Source organism: Thalassophryne amazonica, chromosome 15 (genome assembly GCF_902500255.1).
Source record: "Thalassophryne amazonica chromosome 15, fThaAma1.1, whole genome shotgun sequence".
In the NCBI taxonomy this organism is placed as follows: Eukaryota; Metazoa; Chordata; class Actinopteri; order Batrachoidiformes; family Batrachoididae; genus Thalassophryne; species Thalassophryne amazonica.
Window position 1 is genome coordinate 63,633,751 of NC_047117.1, and position 20,672 is coordinate 63,654,422.

The 20,672-nt window shown below is 40.9% G+C and overlaps 1 protein-coding gene across 4 annotated transcripts in view; it reads left to right on the forward strand.

The window, feature by feature from the left end:
• Nucleotides 1–20,672, forward strand: part of sept9b (septin 9b) — a 201,661-nt gene that overhangs the window by 111,990 nt on the left and 68,999 nt on the right. The window contains exon 1 of one of the 4 annotated variants that reach the window (XM_034187389.1): nucleotides 5,411–5,509. The exons of the other annotated variants lie outside the window; for them this stretch is intronic. The gene's annotated coding sequence lies outside the window, so the exon portion shown is untranslated. Of the gene's footprint in view, nucleotides 1–5,410; nucleotides 5,510–20,672 lie in introns of those variants that run through there. 4 annotated transcript variants of the gene reach the window in all.

Here is a 20,672-nt window from a genome sequence, read left to right on the forward strand (position 1 = left end):
TTACATTTACAAGGCCAATAGTGCCCGTAGTTAAAGAATCACCCATTTACAGAATTTGATAGTATCTCATTAAGCGTGCTAATGAAACTCGTAATGTCTACAAAAAGCACAACCTGCTTATTTGAGCCTATACCAACAAAAATGTTTAAGGGCTGACTGTGCTGGAAATTATTAATCTGTCATTAACTTCTGGATCTGTTCTAAATGTTTCAAATCTGCAGTGATTAAACCATTACTTAAGAAATCTAATCTTGACCCTAGTGTATTGAAAAACTATCGGCCGATATCAAATCTAAAATTTGCTCTAAAATTCTGGAAAAAGTGGTTTCACGGCTTCTCATGGACCACCTTACTGAGAATAATCTCTTTGAGCCACTGCAGTCTGCTTTTAGAAAATATCATTCCACAGAGAGAGAAGGCTCTCACTAAAGTGGTGAATGATCTTCTGCTTGCAATGGATTCGGACACCACTACGGTTCTGGTACTGTTAGATCTTAGTGCTGCGTTTTATACTGAGGATCATCATATTCTACTTGATAGGCTGGAGATTCACTTTGGGATTACTGGAAGTGCCCTTGCATTGTTGTCATCATACCATCGTTCTCACTGTGTTTTGTACAATAACAATCAATCAATCAATCAATCAATTTTATTTATATAGCGTTCCACAGGGGTCCGTCTTAGACCCCCTGCTTTTCTCCCTTTATATAGCTCCCCTTGGACACATATTGCAGTGTTTTAGGATTACCTTTCACTGCTATACTGATGATACTCAGTTATATATGCCGATAACTGCTGGTAATCTCATCCACATAAAATCCTGAGAAGATTGCCTTGCATCACTGAGAAGCTGGATGTCTAGCAACTTCCCACTTTTAAACTCTGATAAGACTGAAATTATGTTCTTTGTCCAGTGGGACATCGGCATCAATTTGACCAGCTAATGCTTAGCCTAGGCTTGTGTCATACATCGCACTGACAAGTTGAGGAACCATGGGGTAATTTTTGATCCTACGTTGTCCTTTGTGGATTCCTGCAAGTACCTCGGGCTGTGGCTGGGCAGCAAACTGGACTGGACAACCCACACCAACCACCTGTACAGGAAAGGACAGAGCAGGCTGAACTTCCTCAGGAGACTGCGGTCGTTTAACATCTGAAACTACTGTCGATGTTCTGCCAGTCCATGGTAGCCAGCATCCTCTTTTACACCGTGGTGTGCTGGGGGGCAGCACACCCATGAAGGACACATCCATGCTGGACAAACTGATCAGGCGGACTGGCTCCGTGGTTGGCATGGAGCTGGACTCTCTGGTGATGGTGGCAGAGAACACTGGACAAACTTCTGGAACCAACTTGTAGCTGCCTGAACGTCGCTCCTCCTGTGACTTACACCAGTACACACAGTGAATCCGCGTTGCTTTTTGTCTACAAATGCAATATGTCTTTAATTTGGCTTTCAAGTCAAATTCTTGTATTTTGCATTCAACATATGTCTGTCTTGGTCTCTTTGTAACTGACAGTGTATTCAGAAAAAACAAAATCATTAGATAAGTGTCAATAAGATTGAGTAATAATAAGAAGAAATACATAACTTGAAAGCTGTGTCACTGATTTTACCGCTGCTGTGTTTGCACATAGACTCATGTAGAATTATTGTTCAGCTGTGTGGCACTGCCCTTTGTCCATAGAAAATAGCTTTCCTCCACCAGACTCCCCGGCTCTCAGTAGCTTAGCTTATCATGCCAGTCCACGAAACACACAACGATAACACAAACTGCTGGAAGCTGGTCCACATCATGGCTCTCCTGTTAAGGTCCAGCAGTGATCATCGTCGTCATGTTTTTGCCAACTCTCTGTGATTGTGGATGCTCCTTCCTCAGCCAGTCTTGCCAGCTCCACATGTAGCAGTTTAGTTTAGCATGGCGCAACACCGTGGCACAAACCACAAACACGGCCATTTCCATGCTTTCGGGAGAGACTTTGTTAGAGTTCTGCTTTATTCTACTGGCCACACGAATTGCAGGAATGTGCCTTGACCGTTAAACTTTACTCACTTTAACAGCAAAACAATATATTAGCAGACTGAAAGTTAGCGGAAGCTAATTGGTCTGCTGATGGTTTTCAAAGTTAGCTGAAAACCTAATCCACTAATGAAAAAGTTAGCTTCGTTAATTAGGGGTTAGCGGAACTGTGCCCACTACTGGATGTTTGTCTGCTCTGGGTGAATTTCTCAGTGTGAAACACAGGATGCCAGCACCTTGTCCCACCAACAAGGACAAAAATAGCTTAAGTGGCCAACAGGATGTGAAACTCACCGGGTCATTATAAACATAATTTTTTTCAAGAACAAAAATAACCGTATTAACGGGTTGTCATTATTTTGAAATAACAATTTTGTTCCAGAACATAAAAACAACTAGAAGCACTCAGAAAGTGCAAACCTCTGCCAAGGCCATGGGGTCACTGACGCCATAACATCTACACGCCGTGGAATCATTGAACCTAAAAAAGTCTAACAATGATAAGTTTCATCTGCTGTGACTGGATAGCATGTATCCTTAGCGCTTGGCATCACAGTTTATTGCAACTTGCACCTTTCCCAGAAGCTACTGTCATCTGAGCACTGATATTGATATTGCATGTGCTTATAGACAAAAACAAATAAGAGACAAAATTCAATTTATTATTCAACTAAACTGCAAATATATGTATGAATTTTTTTAACATTTATGAAACACTTCTCTAAATAAATAACAGTAAATTCTGAAATAGAACTATTTTTTAAGTGTTGCATGTGCTACACAAGGCCATAGGGTCACTGACCCTAAAGAGATTCCCTCCTTGGCACAGTGATCTATTCACCAATTCAGTGTTACAACCAAAACTATGATACATACACTTTTCTTTCCTTTATATTTGACATCCTTGACCATGAAAACATACCACTAGAACTTGGAATCACTTTTATGTCTTTATTAGTTCAAAAGTTATTGTATAAAAACGATTTTTCGGTAATGGCGGTTTTCTTCTGGATCTAGCTCCATAACATTTGAAGCTACATCAAATCTGATGACACCTTACTGAATCAGTACAGATTCAGCTACAATTTGGTGTTAGTTGTGCATCTCTAGCTTCATTTGTCACCTCACACTGACACATTTTCTATTTTCCCTATATTTTTGCTCATCACCAAACTTTGTTTGATAGAACATTTGACTATGTTACACCCTAATTTTTTTCAAGCCTTTCTGCCTTGTTTTTGTGGAGTTAGAAACTAGAATGTCAAAATTCCCCCTATCCCGCAATGGTGAAGAATCCTTTAAAAAATTCCTGGATCCGGGTTGTGATCCGGATCACCACTAAAATTGAATCACTTGTTCCTCTTGTCATTTCCAAACACTCCACAAAATTTCATCAAAATCCGTTCAAAACTTTTTGAGTTATCCTGCTGACAAACAGACAGACAAACAAACAAACAAACAAACTCGACCGAAAACATAGCCTCCTTGGCGGAGGTAATAAAGTTTTTGGTTTTGTTATGTTCCTAGCAAAATACCAAAAGTTTCTGGTTTTCCTTTTTGTTCCACAAACCGGTTCAAAGCCTTGGACTTAACTGAAGAAAAAGGCAGCGCGGCTGTATGTGTTTTTATCCCAATGTCGGAACACACCCAGCGGATTGGTGAGAAGGCGCTAGTACGCTGTCACCGCCAGTGTTGCCACAGTTACTTTGAAAAAGTAATCCAATTACTGATTACTGATTACTCCTTGAAAAAGTAACTTAGTTACTTTACTGATTACTCAATTGTAAAAGTAACTAAGTTAGATTACTAGTTACTTTTTTAGTTACTTTCCACAGCTGCCGACAACTCACTTTATAGTCACCCTTTCTTGACTTCAATGAAAATACTTGTTTTATAAAAAGTAAAATAAAGACCTCTTTCTTGACCTCATATTTAACTGTTGACAGCACTGTAACAGTAAAACTTGCAATTTCAAACCTACATTGTTTAGAAATGTAACTATTAAATTCTAACTCTCTAAACATTTTACTTGTCGAAATTATTATTATTTTAAGCAATATTAGTAGTTGTAGTAAAAAATGGCTTCAAAACTGGACCTTTAATCTAGGGGTGTTGTGGGGGGGCACATCCCTGCCCCACGCCCCCATTCCATCTAGATTCGCCCCTGCTTTGGCGTTTGAGCACAAAGAATGGATAACATTTATTTATGCAGAAAACAGGACCAGATTTACAGGTAAGAAAGTTTTATTGCGTTTTCACATCATGTGGTCCTCAGAAAGAGAGTTTAGGTGCATTTGAGTGGAAAATAGTGTTAGTTGTTGACGCGTCGCGGAGGATCAGCTGTTTTTAACGAAGAGATACAGAGCGGCTCAGCTCAGAATTCTAAATAAAGGAGGGGGAAAAGTATAAAAATGTCTTTGTAAAGCTCAGTGCAGGTGTGCTGATCACCGCGCTTTAAGAGGTGAGGACGAGTCGAGCAGCTGCAAAAAACCGCGGATGAAAAGCTCACAGCTCGCTTAAAGTGGGCAGTTCAGTCGAACTCCGACCTCCTGCCCACGGACCAAGTTTAATGCTGCTGTCGACCCACAATGAAAAATAATAGTAACGCACAGTGACTTGGAGAAGTAACTTTAATCTGATTACTGATTTGGAAAGATTAACGCGTTAGATTACTCGTTACTAAAAGAAGTGGTCAGATTAGAGTAACGCGTTACTACGTTACCGGCATCACTGGTCACCGCATCAACGTAGTGAGGAAGTATGGTGTCATGATCGCCAAGTGAGCCACATTCTAGCCACATTTGCATATCTCATTTGCATACCTCTGCAAATCCAGCACACATCTTAAAACCAGGAAAACTGTTCTGCTGAATGCAGCTTTTTGTGTTGCCATTGGAAATAATCAGTCCATCAAGAGCCCCAAATCCACCAGAGATCAATGGATTAAGTGAGTTTTGCCACTGGACAAATTATTTCAACCCATTACTAATCAGTTTACTCAATCCATCATAGTGTGACAACACTTTTACAGGTGACAATAAATAAAATAATCACAGCAAACCACATTAAAGAAATACAATAAGTTAAATACATCGGAGTGAACAAAGCAAACTTAGATGGGTTAAGAGAATTACCAAATACATGTATTCTGACTTGTAAACATGATATGAAAAGATTAATAGTACAAAAAAGTAAGTAGCTTCAAAAAAATTGGAGAATTAATTTTTTTTTTAAATTCAAACTTTTATGTTAGATAGATGCAATCGACTTGCACATCCTGTGCTAACCACCATTTTGGTATTGGAAAAGAGCACGTGGTTTGAGAAAAGCTCCCACTATGTTCTCCACTCACTTTCTCTGAATGAGGGGTGTGGCTGCGGGAGGTCACGTGGCGGCGATGTGGGCGTGGCCACGGCAGCCTCACCAGCTGGAGCTGTGAGAGGGAGAGAGAGTGGGAGAGGGGAGAGAGACGAGCAGGGAAGGCTTGGGTGAGTCGTCCTTTTTTCCATGTTTGCTGTGTGTTTTTGTCTCGTACTGAGAGCCGTGAGGGCGTCAGGGTGAAGAGAGAAAATGAAAGAGGAAGACGAGCGGAGAAGGAGGAAGATGGTTTGGTGATTTGAGGTTGTTCAAAGTTAGCGTTTCCTCTTCTCTCACGTGTCTTTTGCAGGGGGTTAAAAAAAGAGTTTTGAGGTCTGGATGAGGGGAGTAAAGTCTGGAAAGGAATCTTCACATGCAAACGTTGTACTTTCTCGTGTCCTTTGTTTGTCTCTTGCTGTTCTTTGCCTTCACTCTGGTCCTGTTGTTTGGTGGTCGGGGAAAGTTTTGGGGGGTCAGCCCCACTGCATGCTTCTCCTTGCACATTGCCCCCTCCCCCCTTCTCTTCTTTATCCTTTTCCCTCCTCTTTGGTGCCACAGGAGACAAATCTGCTATCATGGGACTGAGTGAGGATCAATCAGGACAATCCTAGTACCTGAGGTTCATGCTGTCTCTGCCTTTAACCCCAGTTTTTGCCTTCATGCTGACTTTGATCCACTGTGCTGGATTAGCTGGGTTAAAGCTGCTTTGACATGATTTAATTTGGGCAATCCGATGCGTCTTTTCACTGTAGAGGTTCTCAAGTTCAAGGAAGTTAAAGGATCGACCAGGACAAATGTTCTAAGAGAAGTGTTCTTTCCTGGAAACTGTAAAAACATCTGAAATTCTTCTTTTGATGTACTAAAGGGGCACTCAGAAGAGTACATATGAAGAGTTCAGATGCAAAACCTGGAAAGTAACTTTTTTATTGGCCGTGAATGTTGTTACAGTAACTAAGTATGCGTTGGTAGGTTATTATTATGGCAATCACGTGACACCCTAACCCAAATCTTTCAGAGATACATGAACCAAAAGAATAACTGAAATAACAAATTTTGGTTCACCTGAAGGGAGTGAAAAAAACTACGTATTGCATTGCTCATCGAATAATCGAACCCCAGTCTCCCACATGACAGGCGGGGATACTTACCACTGTACTAAAGAGGAGTTAGCAAGGAGCATAGAGTCACAGAACATCAAATACAGTGGTTGCCGTAAGCATAGCCCCAAGATTTGGTGTGCCGGTGCCGTAACTGTAACTATTCACATGCCAATCCAGTAGTGGTTGGTAAATCATCTATATATTAAAAGCATGAGTGAGTGCATGCATGCGTGATTTTATTGAGTAAGTTCAATGCAAGTACATAATATAATTGTAAATATGTTAAAAATACATGGATGACACAAGAAAGTGAAAACCATTATTTCCATTGTGGTCCATTTAAAAAAAAAAAAAAAAAAATCAAATGACAAAATAGAAATAAAAATAATAATAAGAGTGTGTATGATAACAAGAGCCTAAACAATTTATAAAAACATTAAGACAGTAAATTAACATAAAGAAATTATGTAAATAACAGGAAATAAAAGGGTTGAGTTCTTCTTCAAAAAATTGTTGAGGTCTCAGGTTCTAAAAACATTCTGGACTTGCACGCCATTTGAACGAATTGTAGAAACACCCTTGAAAAATGTCATCTACCTATTTTATGAACACTACCCAATCTAGAGCCCGTGGATCCCCATGGGCAACATAGTAACTTTATCTTACCTAGGAAAAATTGAGGAATTCGAGGAATTCTAAGATTTTTCTTAAAATGACGTCACTAAGACCTACTTTTAGCCTTAGCATGCTTTGTGAATATGGGCCCTGGAGTTTGCTAAAAGGCACCTGAAGGACTCTGGGACCATGAGAGACAAAAATCTCTGGTCTGATGAGACAAAGATTGAACTCTTTGGCGTGAGTGCCAGGCATCATGTTTGGAGGAAACCAGGCACCATCCCTACAGTGATCATGGTGGAGGCAGCATCATACTGTGGAGATGATTTTTACCTGTGGGAACTAGGAGACTAGTCAGGTTTGAGGAAAAGATGAATGCAGCAATGTACAGAGACATGCTGGATGAAAATCTGCTCCAGAGCGCTCTTGCCCTCAGACTGGGGCAACAGTTTATGTTTCAGCAGGACAATGACCCCAGCCAAGATATCAAAGAAATGGTTTTAGGACAACTCTAACTTATTTACAAGACATTTCTCAGATGTTAGCATGGTGACATCATAGGCTGGTAGCTAGCTGCAAAACTGTTTGGTGTGTAAATATAACCTCTTTGTCATTATGTAAAAACTAGCAAGAAATAAACACTTATAAAACCGAAACGCTGTTTGTGTAACCTGATAATACCTCTGCAGTCATTTACAAGACATTTTGTGGATCTTAGCGTGCACACAAGCTTCCACTAACTAAGCTAACTTCCTATGGAGTTAAATTTGTCTCATTAATACCTGCAAATGCACAGAGGGTGATTTACAAACATACTTTGATTTGCACCACTTCCGCTCTTGTCAAAAGCTCATGTACACGTATACGCAAGGCCTCCTGCAGATGCCGCTAAAGTGTAAATATTGTTTTTGATTGATTTATTGATAGAGGGGCTTTTTTGAATGTGTACAAATTGTACGCAAGACAACAGGATTTTAATAATTAATTAAACAACTGAAATTTATGAACAACACAATGCTCATAGGACCACGGGTATTTTAGCAAAGCCACTTCTAACAGGACTTTGGCCTTGAAAATTTTTTCCAAGGTAAAAATTTGTAGAATTGTAAACTAGTGTTGGCAGAGGTTTGCACTCTAGTTGGGCTTTATTTTGCTCTGCATCCTGTTTGACAACAGAACTGGTAGGCGCTTAATTACAGAGGCTGGCTGTTTTAATTCAGGTATTTCATCACAAAATACTTACTACCAGGGATGATATAATACATGAAAGCAACTAGTATGGCAGATGTAGGATTATCATTGTTCAGACCTCCAGTTTGTTTGTTTTTAACCTGGCTTGGGGTGGGTGCTTAACTTTTACTTTCTTGTGAGTATGTGCATTTGAACCATGATGTGCATCGCTTCTGTAATGCCGCATTCACACCGGATGACACGTGAGCGACGGCAGCGACAGGTTGCAATGCAATCCCTATGGAAAGACGCGTTGTGGCGCCACAAAAGTTCAAGCCATGCAATGCGACGCGATTTTGAGTGCTTGGCACGTTTGTGGTGCAATATCGCGTTGCACAGCCCTCCTCCCCAAGTTGAAAAATCTGAACTTTTTCGTCTTGTTGCTTCGTGATGACCAATCAGAGACTGGATATGTAGTGACGTGGAGATGTCTGGAGTTTATACTTATACTCTTTTATACTCTGTGGACATGTCCTATCTCTGGCAGCCAACCTGTGAGCAGCACTTATGTCCCTTTTGTCCTTTATTTCACAATTATGACAGAGTTTGAGGGGAGAGCGAGCAGCGGCAGCAGCTGGTTTTTTTTTTTTCACGTGCGCATGCGAACAAATCGTCTGTGAAGATTATTTTATTTATTAACTACACAGATATATAATAAAACAAATGGTGACAGAGAGAGCGAGGAACTGCAGCAGCAGCCACTTTTTTTTGGGGGGATGGTTTATAACACAATTATGACAGTTTCAGGGGAGAGCGAGCAGCAGCACCGCAGCGGCAGCCAGTTTTTTTTTTTAATTGTTCACATGTGCGCGCGTGAACGGGACAGGAGGTCCTCAAACTGGGTCCTGGAGAGGTGGAAGTACCGCTGAAAGCGGCCGTTATCCAGATGTAGCTCCTGCAGCAAATAATGAATTTGTGGCATCGCGTGGCATGCGATGTGAATGCGGCATAAGTGTTTATTCAATTGGGGGGGCTGCCAGTGTGTCACAGAGGATGTGTGCATGTCAGTGTACTGAAGTAGAAGCTGGTCTGTCATGTTCTACTGTGTGTCAGCTAGCAGGCAGTAGAGACAATTTACACCAGAAATTGACAGTTTCCTCTTGATATCCATGTTTAGCAAATACAGTCTGTCATAGTAGTTGCATGCCATCCCTGTCATAAACAACACCAACTGTATCCACAAGGTTGGTAGTCAAATACAGAAAACTCAGCTCTAAATCTTCATTTTCTGCTATGAGCAGAAGCTGTTTATTGTCACATCCAAATACCCACCTGTTGACGTAATGCTGCATTTGAGAATAGTGCTTATCATTTCCCTGAGAAATCCCAGTCAGCTGCGCTTAGTCTTTTGAAAAGTCTCTGCATATACCTTGTAAAATACAGTGGTTGAATAGATTCGCAAGTGAATGAGTCCATCCCATCCGTTTATTAATCTAAGTCAAAACCAGTACATGCTCTCATATTTTACATCTCCAATATTAAAGGACATATACTAGAAAATAGAAGCCAGTCATCTGTGTACAGTTTTTAATTTTGCCCAAAGAAAATGTTCAAAATAAGGCAAAATTATTTATGATCGATTCTTTGTTCTTCACTTTGGGTTTCACCATGTCCATCTTGTAGTTTTGTTTACCTTGTTTGAGAAATTACAGATCATCTTACAAATATTGCACCATCTACATAAGCGTTGACAATTCTAGTTCCCCCTACTCTGAGGAAAAATGGAGGACTGTACTTAAATGATGGATTGTGAAGGAATTGTACCGATATTTGTGTGAAATTATTGAAATACAATGTTGAATGTTGCTATTCTTCAGCAAGGAGATGACCTAAGCAGTAATAAAGGTGTAAAGCCCCTTTCACACTGGGTGTGCTCCCAGTTGCGCCGTGCGTCATTATGACGACACTGCGTGGAAGCAACTCGGTGCTGAGACGATGCAGCTCGGTGCCACAACAGCGCGAGGGGTGCAAAGGAGGAAGCAAGTCGGGCACCAAGAGACCTCACTGACAACCTCCTCATACAAATCTACTAAATCATAGAGGTAAATCATTACTTTGTTTCACAGCAGTTCTGAGGTTTAAAAGACACATACAGGATGTCATCTGCACAGCAATATTAGGTGCCTTCAAAGTACTCAGGACGTGTGCAAGTAGAAGCATATACAAAACAAAAACGTAAGTGTCCAGAACGGAACCTTGGGTTACTCCCACGGATGTTATGCAAGATAAGGACTTTTGGAGCTATTGCATTTATGCCCAATTAGTACAAAAGATAAATTTCGTCTTGGAAAAAGAAAATGAGAGATTGATGAGTGACAAACCGAATGATTGAGATCTGAGAGAGAAAAGCAGTTTCCACACAGAAATTTACAAAAGAAATCATTTTGTGTTTGAATCACAGTGCCCATATTTTGAAATTCAAATGAAATGGTCAAGGAACCAATCTCATGCTCATTATATATATTTGTCTAAAACATCAAAATGCATGATTTGGCTTTTTAATATGTATCTGTGAATCAGGTTTAAAGCTACAGTGTTTAGGATTTAGTGTCATGTATTGGTTTGGTGTTTTAGAGATCGCATTATGCCATCGCCAGTCACACTTTAGTTTCCCTTCATGTTTTCACTTCTTCAGCAACAGGGATTCATGTAGAGAAACTGCTGATTGATTTTCTTTTTTTCTTCAGTCTTCCGGCAGTGCTGCAAAATGTGAAAGTGGAGTATGTTTGTCTCTTTTGGGCAACTGTAACATCATGGCTGTCCAACTTTGGAGCCTCCATGAGGGGCCCTGCTCTCATGTAGATGTGAAGGTCTCCTATGAAAATTCAACAGGTTATTGTAGCGGGCAATTATACACTAATGAGCAGATGGTTATTAATGTTAATAAACACCCTGAAATCCTACATTGTGTAGCTTTAAACTACAGCTTGTGAGGATGTTTAATGTTTTAGATGTGAAACCGAAGAGGTGAGGAAGTCAGAAGTATCAGTTCTGTTGGATGTGTTGAGAACTGCCTCAGTCTTACTGTGTTGTATGTGTCAAAGTACAACCCCTGGCAAAAATTATGGAATCACCGGCCTTGGAGGATGTTCGTTCAGTTGTTTAATTTTGTAGAAAAAAAGCAGATTACAGACATGACACAAAACTAAAGTCATTTCAAATGGCAACTTTCTGGCTTTAAGAAACACTGTAAGAAATCGGGAAAAAAAAATTGTGGCAGTCAGTAACAGTTACTTTTTTAGACCAAGCAGAGGGAAAAAATATGGAATCACTCAATTCTGAGGAATAAATTATGGAATCATGAAAAACAAAAGAACGCTCCAACACATCACTAGTATTTTGGTGCACCACCTCTGGCTTTTATAACAGCTTGCAGTCTCTGAGGCGTGGACTTAATGAGTGACAAACAGTACTCTTCATCAATCTGGCTCCAACTTTCTCTGATTGCTGTTGCCAGATCAGCTTTGCAGGTTGGAGCCTTGTCATGGACCATTTTCTTCAACTTCCACCAAAGATTTTCAATTGGATTAAGATCCGGACTATTTGCAGGCCATGACATTGACCCTATGTGTCTTTTTGCAAGGAATGTTTTCACAGTTTTTGCTCTATGGCAAGATGCATTATCATCTTGAAAAATGATTTCATCATCCCCAAACATCCTTTCAATTGATGGGATAAGAAAAGTGTCCAAAATATCAACGTAAACTTGTGCATTTATTGATGATGTAATGACAGCCATCTCCCCAGTGCCTTTACCTGACATGCAGCCCCATATCATCAATGACTGTGGAAATTTACATGTTCTCTTCAAGTAGTCATCTTTATAAATCTCATTGGAATGGTACCAAACAAAAGTTCCAGCATCATCACCTTGCCCAATGCAGATTCAAGATTCATCACTGAATATAACTTTCATCCAGTCATCCACAGTCCACGATTGCTTTTCCTTAGCCCATTGTAACCTTGTTTTTTTCTGTTTAGGTGTTAATGATGGCTTTCGTTTAGCTTTTCTGTATGTAAATCCCATTTCCTTTAGGCGGTTTCTTACAGTTCAGTCACAGACGTTGACTCCAGTTTCCTCCCATTCGTTCCTCATTTGTTTTGTTGTGCATTTTCGATTTTTGAGACATATTGCTTTAAGTTTTCTGTCTTGACGCTTTGATGTCTTCCTTGGTCTACCAGTATGTTTGCCTTTAACAACCTTCCCATGTTGTTTGTATTTGGTCCAGAGTTTAGACACAGCTGACTGTGTACAACCAACATCTTTTGCAACATTGCGTGATGATTTACCCTCTTTTAAGAGTTTGATAATCCTCTCCTTTGTTTCAATTGACATCTCTCGTGTTGGAGCCGTGATTCATGTCAGTCCACTTGGTGCAACAGCTCTCCAAGGTGTGATCACTCCTTTTTAGATGCAGACTAACGAGCAGATCTGATTTGATGCAGGTGTTAGTTTTGGAGATGAAAATTTACAGGGTGATTCCATAATTTATTCCTCAGAATTGAGTGAGTCCATATTTTTTTCCCTCTGCTTGGTCTAAAAAAGTAACCGTTACTGACTGCCACAATTTTTTTTCTTGATTTCTTGTAGTGTTTCTTAAAGCTAGAAAGTTGTCATTTGAAATGACTTTAGTTTTGTGTCATATCTCTGATCTGCTTTTTTCTACAAAATTAAACAGCTGAATGAACATCCTCCGAGGCCTGTGATTCCATAATTTTTGCCAGGGGTTGTAATATTGGTTGTCCTCATGGTGATTTTATTCTCTGACATTGATGTGAACAGAAAAATCTCAACTCTGGTAAATTCAGCAAATTCATTTTTTTTTTCCCTCAAAATTCTACTCACAACACCCCGTAATGGCAACATGAAAAAAGTTTTTTGGGAATTTTGACCAAAAATATTTAAAATAAACTAAGAAATTGCATGAACATAAGTATTCATACCCTTTGCTCAGTACTTTCTTGATGCACCTTTGGCAGCAATTACATCCTCCTGTCGTCTTGAATATGATGCCACAAGCTTGATGCATCTATCTTTGAGCAGTTTTGCCCATTCATCTTTGCAGTTCCTCTCAAGCTCCATCAGGTTGGATGGGGAGCGCCGGTGCACAGCCATTTTCAGATCTCTCCAGAGATGTTCAATTGGATTCAGGTCTGGGCTCTGGCTGGGTCACTCAAGAACATTCACTGAGTTGTCCTGAAGCCACTCCTTTGATATCTTGGCTGTGTGCTTAAGCCCCTGTTCTGTTCACACATAGCAAGAATCTGCAGGAACCAAGCCAGAATGGCAAATATGACCATCATCAGACGCAGTCGGGAGGGAAAGAGGCGTGTTCACCAGTGTCAGAATACATCCAGATTCCCTCGTCCACAACTGCATGATGGCATCCAAAGTGTATGTAGACAGCAGTTTAGATGACAGACTGCCGTCAGTTGGCGATAAAAGGTGCTGAAGACTGCCCGATGTCCAAACATCTGGATGGCAAACACGGGACCGGAGTAGGAGGCAGCGCTGTGTTCCTCACGTGTATGTGCACACAAGTGTGCAGCGTGCGTGCGAGTGTGGCGCATGTGCGCCCCATGCGCATGTGTGGGGCTGAAGTTGTCACTCAGCTGCGTGTGTGTTTGCGCATATAACACTGCATGAGCCACTAAGCACGCGCGTGTGCCACTGGACAGCTTTGCTGAACGTTTGCTGGCAGTGGGCCAAGCAGTCACATCTTGCGTCAGACGCAGCCTTTCCAGTGAACTTTAATTTCTTTTTTCCTTTTTTTACTCACTTCAGGAGCACAACACAACTCTGTACACTGTGATGTTGGTTGGATTATCACATGGGATTTAATTTTTGTGTGGTTATTTCAACACACAGCAGCCGGGTGAGGCTTTTCACCACAGGCTGTGGTTTGGCTCCTGTGCACTCTGCACTGTGAAGCGATCATGGTACCATGCTGGAGGTGACTTTCATGTTTAATAATGTTGTCACGGCCTGGGATACAGTTCCACATCACACCTCCTACAGAGTTTAAATGGGGAGCAGGTAATAGCGTGTATATTACAGCGGTGAGATCCATTCAGATCTGTGCCTGAAGTGCACTATGACACATTACTGCGCATGACACCACAGAGAGGCGCAGCGGCACGTGGTACTTTTGTTTGATTGTGCGCTGTTCACATTCGCTGTATATGATGAATGTGTGCCACATACATGTTATTACATATCAACATTTCCTTTGTCCTCCCTGGCCGGGGTCCAGTGGAGGTGGACATCCCACAACATGCCGGCAGGCTTTGCTGTGACCGATTGATCTCAGAGCTCAATCAACTGCGATCAGATCATTTCAGATGCTGTTTTGATGCCATCAGAATATGTAGACTGCGATCAGATGACATATAAACTGCATATAGACCACCGTCAGATGTGTGTGTCATCTCAGTGGCGCCAAGAGTGTTTTGAACATGTGCAACACACTCTGTACAGCTGAGCGAATGGGACCAAGTATGTAGATGTTCACAGACAGCCATCCGTAGGTCTTCAGACCGCAAGTCAGTGTTTCCCGACTGTGATCAGATGTGTTAATTCTGATGCAGTTCAGCCTCAATCGGTGTAAGTGTGACAAGGGTATTAGGGTTATTGTCCTGCTGAAAGGTGAGCCGTCTTTTACTTTTAAATTTGGACAAGACTCAAATGATGGTTCTTGATTCAGCGAGACATTTGTGTCAATTTGATCATCATTATGTAGGCAGGTGTGTGCCTTTCCAAATCATGTCCAATCAACTGATTTCATCCCAGGTGGACTCTAATTAAACTGTAGAAACATCTCAAGGATGATCAGTGGAAACAGGATGCACCTGAGCTCATTTTTTAGCTTCATGGCAAAGGTTGTGAATACTTATGTACAAGTGATTTCTTTGTGTATTTTTTTTTTTTTAATAAATTTGCAAAAAAAAATGCTTTTCACATTGTCATTATGGGGTATTGTGTGTACAATTTTGAGGAAAAAATGAATTTCATCCATTTTGGAATAAAGCTGTAACATAACAAAATGTGGAAAAAGTGAATGCTTTCTGGATGCACTGTATACACACGCACACACCTATTTATTCATTTTATATGCACATATCACTATTCTTCTGCCTCTTCAGCACACTGCATTGCCTCTTGCAGGATGCATACCTGCAAAATATACACATCCTGTTTTTGCTTAATTGTGTCCTTATGTATTTTTAAATTTGTAAATTTTGCATTGTTCTTTAGTATTATCTACTGTGTGTGTGTGTGTGTGTGTGTGTGTGTGTGTGTGTGTGTGTGTGTGTGCACATGCATGCACTCTTAAGTTTCATTCACCAAGTAAAATTCCTAAGGTATGCAAACACACTTGGCACTGAAAGGAATCGATGGGGTGATACGCACCCTGTGCACACCCTTAATAGTGGGCTGCAAGAATTTCAAGATATATTGTTGAAGGGGTGGTAGCAATAAGAACAATAAGACAGATGTTGTTAATCTTACACACTTGGTTGAATTTACCTCCTCCTGGAGTGGGGTGGCGTTGGCTGGTGGACTTTTATTTAGTGCCTCAAAACATCCAAAGTAGTTGCTGAGTTCATTCAGGAAGTCAGTGTCATCACAGGTTGCAGGGCTGATCTTGTAGTCTGTAACAGATCCGATTCCCTGCCACAGTCTCCTGGAGTCCCTGTGATCCTGACACTGTTCCTGAATTTTATGTGCATAGGCTCTTTTAGCCATTTTAGGCTCTGACCATTCTAAGCGCACCGGTGTCTCCAGACTTAAAGGAGGCAGAGCACACACCTCAGATGTCAGCCACAGTTTCTCCTTTGCCCTCACTGTGATGTTTTTTTGTGACAGTGCCATCCTCCATATATTTGTAGATGTAACCAGATACAGCTTCAATATATTCCTCAGTGTCTGCAGTCTGGTCTGTGGTGGCAGGTTCACTGAACCAGCCTGTGCATTCGAAGCATCCCTGCAGTGCTGTCATTGCTCCCTCTGGCCACACATGGAGGGTCTTTTTCTGGTGAGCAGAGGTCTGAATGCAGGAGTGGGCATGATGGAGATGTGGTCTGACGAGCTGAGGTGAAGGGGCGCGGGGCTGCTTTTAATGCTGCTTATAGACATGGTCCAGTGTGTTGGCTCCTCTTGTGGCAAAACTCCTGTGTTGGAAAAAGTGGGGGAGAACTTTCTTCATGTTGGCTTGGTTAAATTCCCAGCAACAATAAATTCTTCTGGGTGTGAAGTTTGCAGTATGTTGACATGGTGATCGAGAGAGTCCAAGGCAGTCTTAACGTCTGCGTCAGGAGCAGTGTAAACAGCAGTGATGGAAACCACTGAAGACTCACGTGGAAGATAGAAGGGCCAGCATTTGACTGTCAGGAATTCAATATCTGGAGAGCAATGTGAGAAAGTTCTGGTTGAGTCCTTGCACCATCTATTGTTTATGTAGATGCAAATCCATCTGCTGTGTGTTTTTCCACTCAGCCTGCTGTTTCTTTTAGTCCAATGGATGGTTAGCCCAGCTCCGCTATGGCATCGTCCGTTACTCTCTGGGCATAACACAACTTTTGTCTCTTGCATCACCATCATGATGGAGTGGAACAGAATCTTCCATGTGCCTTCTAGCAAACTAGTTGAACTTTCTGGCCTTATTTTTAACAACATTCCTCTCGTCCACCATATTTCAGTGAAATTCATTCATATCTCTTAAAGCTATTCTGCTCGGTTGGCGATCACATAACCTCCACGGTAGAGGTAATTATACAGGTAACCTGTTCTCACAATAAATGAACGATCATAGACCTCAGCACACTGTTGCTGCTTTTCCCTCTGATTCACAGGCCTGTTTACAGATTATAGTGTGAAACCACAAAAAACATTTGCAGAATTAGTGATGAAGCATTTCATTTGAAGATTGACTGTTAACACCAGGATCCTTTCCAAGCATCTGCAACTGATGAGTAATTCACCTTTCACTGTGCAGTCCTCCACACTGAAGTGTGTTTAAGAAGTACAGCTTAAACACATAAAAACACCAGATTGTTATTTGCCCAACTATTTCAGCAAGATGAACTCCACGTCCTCCTCGTTCACTTTCACTTGATATGTGTGTGGTTTCTGGCACCCCGGCCTAGGGATGGGTATTGATAAGGTTTTATCGATATCGATGCCATTATCGATTCTGCTTATCGATTCCCTTATCGATACCTTGTGAATTTTGTACTAAAAGTAGGCTTTACAGGTTTTCTATGTATTTCCTTGAGTCTTAAAGTAAATAAATATGAAGTTAGTCACTGTATCCTTGATCTCTGGACATAAATAAAAATAAACAAAACTGTGTTTCGCTTTGAAGTTATTCAGACTGAATTCTATCGTTCTATCTTGACTTGTCAGAGAGCCGCGCAACATTTGGAGCTGTGTGAACAGAACGGAGGACGATTCTCGTTTCTTTCTCGCAACGAGACAGGAGTCCCAGTTAGTAACTTTAATCTGCACAAAAGTGAATCACGACTCATATTCAGGGATGAAAGTGGTGAAAAACAAAAAAAGCTGAAACCCAAAATTACCCCCCAACACCACCTGCACGAAAATGTTTGAATTCTAGAAGCTCTGAAATGCAATCTGGGACTATTCCAGACAATAAACTGGAGTGAGTGCTGAATCCATTTAGGTGAGAAAAAAAAAAAAATACAACTTTCCTTATTCAAATTAATTCCAGTAGTATTCTGCTCTTACTAGGATGCAGCAGTTTTCTAGTTTGTCAGAAAGTTCTGGAGGAAATCACTAAAGAAATTAACAAACTGAAAATATGGTTTGACCGAAACAAACTGTCATTAAACTTAAATAAGACAGGGATGAAATGGAGGTGTGAGAGTCACTAGGTGTTCACAGGAAACACTTATTTCTGTATGTATTTATTTATTTATGTTAGTTGCTATTATATATTTTCTGTTGTTTCTATTCAGGTTCTTTTTTCTCTTTCTCTAAAATTGTATATAATAATCATTAGATTATTAATATATAAGCAAAAATAAATTTAAGGAATATTACAATTTGAAAACAAATGCACCCGAACGTGATGACAGCTGCAATTGCTAAATGCTAACTTTTAACATTGAAAATGCCATAGACATGCTAACGCGTTAGCATCGCTCCCGTTTTTAAGTTATAAAATACATCTATCAACTGTTTCAGAAGACCATAACAGGTTGGTTTAACATAGAAAAGGTAAATAATACTCACAGACGTATGCTCTTTAGGGTTTTAGCGGGGGGAAATTAAGCGAAAGAAAGAAATAAATGAAGCAATCGACCGAAGCATTGCTTCAATCTGCGAACCACGCTTCGATTGGTTCAAGGTTCAAAGCAAAGCCGCGTTGCAGAAAAGTTGATTACAGACCCGCTGCAGGGTCTGTAATCAATGTAGAGAAATGATCATTTTCCTGACAAACACCCGCCAAAACAACGGCCACTCTGAAGGACCGATAACAGAATCGTTAAGCACAAAGCTTATTGGTGTCGGTGGATCGAATCATTTCTTAACGATACCCGAAAGGAACCGGTTCTCGATACCCATCCCTACCCCGGCCTCGCCTCTCTCACTGAAGCGTTGGGGCAGATGTGTGATAGGACCTTCTTACGTCTCCTTTCACGTGTCTCAAAAATTTTCAGGCTTTGAGTTATGATTGCAGTTGGTTGGCCAGTAGTACCCAAAAGGGCTCCAAACGACAGCCTGTCACAGTGGGAATCATCGCCACAGTGACCTCTTTGTTTTGTTGTCCTGTCAGCTCTGATCCTTGACTTTGTGCCCCTGTTAGCATTCAGACATCTCCTCTTCCTCTGGTCACAACTTTGACGTCATTGACCCTTTCTGGCTTACATTTCCTCTCTTCTTACTTTGTCTTTTTGAGATGTTTTAGTGGAGCTCTTTATCTGGACTTCCAGAAGTTTCCATGTTTGGGAGCTGTGTTTCAGCACACAATCTCATTTGCTCCATGCTAGGGGTCAGGGGTCACATTTTTAGTGAGCCAACACATGTAACAGGGCTGAAAGATGGAATATACCAACAGCATTCTTCCAACGTTTTACTAATGCACTAATGTCTGTGTGCATGCTGATGCCTGCTCGTCAGTGCTATCCATCATCGACTTTGGATACCTCGTCTCCTCACATGAAGGGGAGTTGTTTTGATGGAGTAACTTTTAAGGATTTTTTGTCAGGATGTTCCTTTGATTTGAGAGGGAGTCGCAGGGATTTCTTTTGCAGCCGTCACAGAAATGTCATCCTTCTATACTTCAAAAAAAAAAAAAAAGGACCAATCTGAATTCATGTCACAACAGCCTCACAACAGTACAACAGCCTCACATGTGAGTGTGCATGTTTTGTTTTTTGTTTTTTTGTTTTTTTTTTCTGTTAGAAAGAAGCCCTGTGATGCAAAATTAGAAAGTTCCGTGTTTGACACTGATCTCTGCAAGTGCAGGTTTTTTTTTTTTTTTTTTGGCTTTGGGTGATGCCAAAATATTTGGTTCTATGAGACCTTGACATTTGATTAATTAGTTCTGCCCAATATTGAATCACTTTATCTTGACTTATGCACAACCCTTCCACCGTGCTGAACCCATATTGGCTTCAAACTGACTTTCTAAGAAGTTATGAACTTGAGTTCGACCTATCAAGTAGTGATATATTTGAGTGGATTTCCTCATTTGACATTCTGGATGAGTCTTTTCCTGACTGTTTGTAAAAGTCCATTAAAATTTCAGTTGATATTAAGTTGTTAATATGTTTATTCTGTATTCAAGTGACCCCATTATGTTTCTCTCAAAGGCTCCCGTCTTGTTTCTGGACTTTCAGTCTACATCCTCCATATGACAGCTGTCGTAAAACTTAATGATCTCGTCCTTTTTAGATGGAGCCATCTGGTGGAAATGTTATCTCCGGTTTAGAAAGACAGGAACAGAGAGAGACAGAGACACACAGGAAATGGGGAAAAATGGAGCAGAACCTCCTGGGAATCACGTTTTAGAAAAAAGCAGTATTTAAGAGCTGTTGGCACTGGTGTGTGCTGGCATCTTTTTTTTTGCCCCAAAGCAGTGACGGAACAGCTTTTTGACATTATGAGCAACCAAGACTGAGTGATTTATTCACCTTTGAGAATTGCAAAAAAAATGGGTAAATACGAGTGTAGTAGCGGCTCTGCTCTGAGCTTCTCACCCTAAGGGAGACACCAGCCACCCTCCTAACAAAGCCCATTTTGGCCGCTTGTACCTGCAATCTAGTTCTTTCGGTCATGACCCAACCCTCGTGACCATAGGTGAGAGTAGGAACAAAGATTGAC